Raw genomic sequence first — 6,893 nt, 5'->3', positions numbered from 1 at the left:
GAAACGTACCTCGCGTATGTACTTGATGACAAGGAGTTAGAAAAGAAACCCGAATTGGTGCCGGTGGTTTGTGAATACCCGGATGTTTTTCCTGAAGAGTTACCGGGTTTGCCACCTGTTCGGGAGGTAGAGTTTGGTATTGAGCTTGTACCTGGAACTACGCCAATTTTGATCGCTCCGTATCGTATGGCACTAACCGAGTTAAAAGAGTTGAAAGCTCAGTTGCAAGAATTGACGGATAGAGGTTTCGCTCGACCGAGTTTCTCACCTTGGGGTGCACCAGTATTGTTCGTGAAAAAGAAGGACGGAACCATGAGGTTGTGCATTGACTATCGTCAACTAAATAAAGTGACGATAAAGAATGAGTATCCGTTACCGCGTATTGATGATTTGTTCGACCAACTGAAGGGAGCCTCAATGTTCTCAAAAATAGATCTGAGATCGGGCTATTATCAGTTGCGAATTCGAGAATCGGACATACCCAAAACTGCCTTCAGGACGAGATATGGTCACTACGAGTTCTTAGTGATGCCGTTTGGGCTCACTAATGCCCCTGCGGTGTTTATGGATTTGATGAATCGGATCTTCAGGCCGTATTTGGATCGGTTCGTAGTTGTGTTTATTGATGACATCTTGGTCTATTCAAGAGATGAGACCGAACATGCTGAGCATCTGAGGCAAGTGTTGCAAATTTTGCGGGATAAGCAGTTATATGCTAAGGTCAGTAAGTGTGAGTTCTGGTTAAGAGAGGTTAGCTTCTTGGGTCATGTGGTGTCCGCATCGGGTATTCGAGTTGACCCGAGAAAAATTTCAGCCATACTTAACTGGAAGCCTCCGAGAAATGTTACCGAAGTCCGGAGCTTTCTAGGGCTCGCCGGTTATTACCGACGATTTGTCAAAGGTTTCTCGATGATAGCCACACCAATGACGAAGTTACTTCAAAAGGATGTTAAGTTCGAATGGACGAAGAAATGTCAGAAAAGCTTCGATCAACTGAAAACTCATTTGACTGAAGCTCCAATTTTGGTGCAACCTGAATTGGGTAAAGAGTTTGTCATTTATAGTGATGCATCCCTACTTGGGTTGGGTTGCGTATTGATGCAAGAAGGTCGAGTTGTGGCCTATGCGTCGAGACAATTGAAGCCACACGAGAGAAATTATCTGACCCATGATCTCGAACTAGCCGCCATTGTGTTTGCATTGAAAATATGGCGACATTATTTGTTTGGTGAGAAGTGCCATGTGTTTTCGGATCACAAAAGTCTCAATATTTGATGACTCAACGAGACTTGAATCTGCGACAAAGACGTTGGCTTGAGTTGTTGAAAGATTACGAGCTTGTCATTGATTACCACCCGGGAAAGGCTAATGTGGTTGCGGACGCCTTAAGCCGAAAATCACTGTTTGCTTTGCGAGCGATGAATGTACACTTGTCTGTTCTACCTGACAATGTGTTAGTAGCTGAATTAAAAGCCAAACCATTATTGACTCATCAAATTCGTGAAGCTCAGAAAGTCGATGATGAATTGGTTGCAAAACGAGCTGAGTGTGTTCCGAACAAGGAATCGGAGTTTCAGATTGATGATGATGGTTGTTTGAGGTTTAGAAGCCGTTTGTGTGTTCCAAGGAATTCGGAACTCATTCCGATGATTTTGAACGAAGCCCATTGTAGCCGAATGTCAATTCACCCGGGGAGCACGAAAATGTACAACGACTTGAAACGTCGGTTTTGGTGGCATGGTATGAAACGAGACATCTCCGACTTTGTTTCGAGATGTTTAATATGTCAACAAGTGAAAGCGGAACATCAAGTGCCATCAGGGTTACTTTAGCCGATCATGATACCCGAGTGGAAATGGGATCGAGTCACAATGGACTTTGTGTCCGGACTGCCATTGTCAGCAAGTAAGAAGGATGCGATTTGGGTTGTTGTTGATAGGCTGACTAAGTCGGCTCACTTTATCCCCGTGCGTACGGATTTTTCATTGGATAAACTAGCCGAATTGTATGTTTCACAGATTGTGAGATTACATGGAGTACCTATTTCTATCGTGTCGGATAGAGATCCGAGATTCACCTCGCGATTTTGGGAGAAATTGCAAGAAGCTTTGGGTACCAAGCTGCATTTTAGCACCGCTTTTCACCCCCAAACCGATGGTCAATCCGAGCGGATAATTCAGATGCTTGAGGATATGTTGAGATGTTGCATCCTCGAGTTTAGTAGTTCATGGGAACGGTATTTACCTTTGATTGAATTCGCTTACAACAATAGTTTTCAATCAAGTATTAAGATGGCACCTTACGAGGCTTTGTACGGGCTTAAATGCCGCACACCATTGTTTTGGACTGAGCTTGGTGAAAGTAAAATTTTCGGAGTTGATTTGATTAAAGATGCCGAACAGAAAGTAAAGGTGTTATGGCTCGAACACGGGATCGAGGAAGCTACTTGGGAAACCGAGAGCTCGATGAAAGAACGATATCCAAACCTATTTACCGGTAAGATTTTCGGGGACGAAAATTTCTTAAGTGGGGGAGAGTTGTGACAGCCCAAAATTGACCCTAGTCGGGAAGTGGTTTCGGGACCGCTAAACCGAGTCACCGAAAGGTTTGAATGTGATGTTTATTATCTAGAATATGTAATCATGAATGTGTGAAAATTTCAAGCTTCGATTTAGTCGATTGCATGTGAATTTAGTCAATAGGACTTATATGAGAAAATTTTAAAATGTGATAGGTCAATGCATGAGGACCTATTAGTGCATGTGGAAGAAAAAGGGGACTTGCATGTCAAATTCCCCCTCCCTAATATGTAGTGGCCGGCCATGCTATGGGTGGAAACATGTCACCAACATGTTGTGTTAGTGATGTATGGTAAGGAAAATAAAATATTAAGCATGATAATTAAAATAAATTAAAGAAAGGAATTAAACAATGAAAAGGAAGGGTGATGAAAAAAAAATGGTCTCATCCATACCCCCCCTTGTTGCCGCGAGTTGAGGAAAGAAAACAAAAAAAAATGTGTGTTCATTCTTGAACACCTTTGGCCGAATAGAGGAAAGAAAGGAAGGGGAAGAGCTTGAGAAAATCGGCTATGGTGGTTTGCTAGACTAAGGTATGTTTGATGTTGTTCTTGAGATGCATGCATGTTTTAGTAGTTGACTTGAGTTCTAAAAACCCATGGTTCAATTTTGTGGATTGATGATGATTTTGTGTTTTGCCATTGATGAGTGCTTGAGCTTTTTGATAGTTGTTGATGAAAAGTGAAAGATATGTTAAAGATTAATATGTTTTGTGTTGAAGTTTTTGGTGATTTTGAGTAGTTAGGGCTAAATTACAAAAACAAATTTTTGAAGGACTCAAAGGTGAAATAAATGAGATGTATGGACTTATATGGGCACTAGGAAGATTCGGCCCTTAAGGAGTGTGACCAAACTTTGTGTATTTTGTGTTTTGTGGAATAAAGACTAAATTGTGAAAGTGCGAAATATTAGGGGTAAAAATGTAATTTACCCATTTATGCGTTATTAGACTAAATTGAATGAAAATATGTTAAATTAAGGCTTGGCAAGCTAGCTATTAAGGTGAAATGCTAATGTTAGTATTTGATTCGGTAATAATCTGTTTGGGGACAGCAGCAGTAAGGTGATTTTGGAAAATCGCCATAATTTGTAGGAGTCGAATTAGAAGCTGAGTGAATTATGCCATTAAAGCTTGAAGAGTCTATTTTCTTACAAAAGAAACTATGAAAACAAAAGAGTTACCGATCTTGAGATATTTGAAGTATTGTGGGGCTGAGTCAAAATGACTACTAGATTCCCTGTTCTGTTTTTAGAAAATCATTATAAATTGTACAAAAATGATTATAAGATAAAATTTATATGCTTAGACTCCTTAATGAGTCTAGTTTCAAATGAGATCAAATACAACACATTTTGAATTCTGTAAAATGAGAAATTTGATTCGTAGTGAAGAGTGGTCAGAATAGTCAAACAGTGAAACAGGGGAAACTTTAAGAAAAATCTGGTATTGATTGGCCAAGCAAAAAATTCTGAAAATTTTATGGATGGAAGATATACGAGTCTATATTCAGGGAAAATTAACGGCTAGTGATTTGGAGTTTTGTAGCTCCAGTTATAAACAATTTAGCGACTACTGCTCAGGAAAACAGCTCGTAGTGAATATGTGATTTTGTTGTAAACATTAATGAAAATTTGCCAATGAGTTATTTATTGACTATTATAAAGCTTACTATAATCTATGTGTGTGAAAGTCAAATCAATATATATATTATTCTGAAAGTAATACTTGAATAGTCGATTAATGACTATTTTAAATTATTGATTTGGCTCAAGGAGTTAAAGGAGGTGAATCGAGCAAAGGCAAAGAAAAGGTTATCGAGTAGCCGAGTTGGAACCGTCTTACCCAACACGAGGTAAGTCATTAAGCATGTAGTTGGTATTATTTCAATGGTCATAATGTTTATGAATTGATGCTGAATGGAATGAATAAATATACATATATATATATGTGCATGTACGTATGTGATGATGAAATTGTTGAATGAAAGAAAAGAGGTAAGATGTACTGAGTTGTTGATCTCGGCACTAAACGTGCGGGATAACCATTTATGACCATGAGATTGGCGCTAAGTGCGCGGGATTAAATTGTACAGCACTAAGTGTGCGATTTGACTATGTTGCACTAAGTGTACGAAATGAATATGATGCACTAAGTGTGCGAATTGACCATGCGGCACTAAGTGTGCGAGTTTGACTATGTAGCACTAAGTGTGCGATTTGATTATATAGCACTGAGTGTGCGGACTCGATATACATTCGTGAATCATTATGGACACTATGTGTGCGACACTATTGAGTCGATCGCGGACAGCGGATCGGGTAAGTGTCTTGAGTACATGGCTAATAGGTGCTATGCTTATACTTGGTGTTGAGCTCGGTAAGTTTGAACCTATGTGACAAATATACTTGAAGTCACGTACATAAAATTTATCGTAGGATGGGTGAAAGGCCGTTTAGTCGTTTGATTGTAACGAAAATAAATTGATTTATGAAAATGCTTCAATGTCCTATTGATGAGTATATGGAATGTGAATGCATGAATTGATATGAAATTGAATTGATAGGTTGGAGGAACTATGGTATGGTTCGGAATGGATGGAGTAATTAGCCTCGTTCCATTTTGTTTTCTCTTGTGATAATGTTATTGATGGATGGTAGTGCATAGCTTATGACTTACTGAGTTATAAACTCACTCGGTGTTTCCTTGTCACCCATTATAGGTTGCTTGGACTCATCTATTTTTGCGTGGTCGGGCCGTCATCGAAGTCATCACACCGGATAGCAAGTTTTGGTACTTTCTTCTTAGTTGGCTTAGAAGAACATTTTGGCATGTATAAGCTATTACGTTGTGTTTGAACTTTGGCATGTAAACTTTAAGCCATGCGAAAATGGCACGAATGTTCGATTGAGTTGGATCAAGGGTAGGCATGAAATGAACCTAGTTACTTTCGTAACAGATGCTGGCAGCAGCAGTGTCATGAGATTGAAAAATCACTAAAAATAGTAGGAGTGGAATTAATTGATGAATAAATTATGTAAGCGAAGCTCGATGAGTCTGTTTTCATGAGGAAGTAACGAAAAGATCATATGGGCAGTATATTAAGAGATAATCAGATTTTTGTGGGACAGGGCCAGAACGGTTTCTGGATTCCCTGCTCCGACTTTGGAAATTCATTACAAATTAACCAGAGATAATTAGGGGTCGTACCATATATTTACAGATTCCTCTCTGAGTCTAGTTTTCATAGAAACAAACGGCATCAGTATTGAAGCCCCGTGCAGGGAGATATTCAAGTCGTAATGGGCAAAGGTCAGTGTAGTCGACCCCTGCAACTTGGGAGATTTTGACTAATAAACTGTACTAATTGGCCCAACCAAAAATTCTAGAAAAAAATACATAGATGGGCACATGAGTCTAGTTTCTGGGAAAAATTACGAAACTGATTTTCAAGTTACGAAACTCAAGATATGATTTTTAAAACGACTAGTACACAGATTGGGCAGTGTCTGGAAAATAAATTTTATAAGGGGTTAAAGTCAGTTAACACCTCGTGTTCGACTCCGGTGTCGGTTTCGGGTTCGGGGCGTTACATCTGCGGCATCTAATAAGACCTTATCACCAACATTAAGTTGATTTAGAGAGGTATCGGGCTCGTTTTGGCATAGTTTCAGTTTTTTGGGTGTTCTTGGTTTGTGCGTCCGCCATTCATCGAGTTCCTCAATTTGTAATCTTCGATCTTCATGAACAGGTCCTCTACTGGTGCTTGAGAACGACTCATGTGCTTCCTTCAGACTCATTTTCTGCAAAATAGGTTGCACTATATTGTTAGTTTTAGTAGAATGGTTTAAATGATCACCTTCAATTCCTGATGTGTTGCCAAAGTTGCGAGCTTGAAGGGTGATTGTTTCGTCTCCCACCCGGAGTGTGAGTTCACCTGTGCTAACATCAATGATGGTTTTAGCAGTTGCTAAAAAGGGCCTTCCTAGAATTAAGGGAGTGTTGCTATCCTCTTCTATGTCTAGAACAATAAAGTCAACGGGAAATATAAATTTATCGATTTTAATTAGCACATCTTTTTTAATACCTCTAGGGAATCTTATAGTTTTATCTACTAATTGAATGCTCATCCTAGTCTGTTTGGGTTTCCCGAGAACTAGTTGCTTAAATATTTTGTAAGGCATGACGTTGATACTAGCCCCTAGATCAGTTAATGCATGATTAACATCTAAACTACCAATTAAGCAAGGAATAGTAAAGCTCCCTGGGTCTTTTAGTTTGTTGGGTAGTTTATTTTGGATAATGGCCGAGAAAAC

Source organism: Gossypium hirsutum, chromosome A04 (assembly GCF_007990345.1).
Source record: "Gossypium hirsutum isolate 1008001.06 chromosome A04, Gossypium_hirsutum_v2.1, whole genome shotgun sequence".
Classification (NCBI taxonomy): domain Eukaryota; kingdom Viridiplantae; phylum Streptophyta; class Magnoliopsida; order Malvales; family Malvaceae; genus Gossypium; species Gossypium hirsutum.
Note: the sequence above shows the minus strand (reverse complement) of the source record.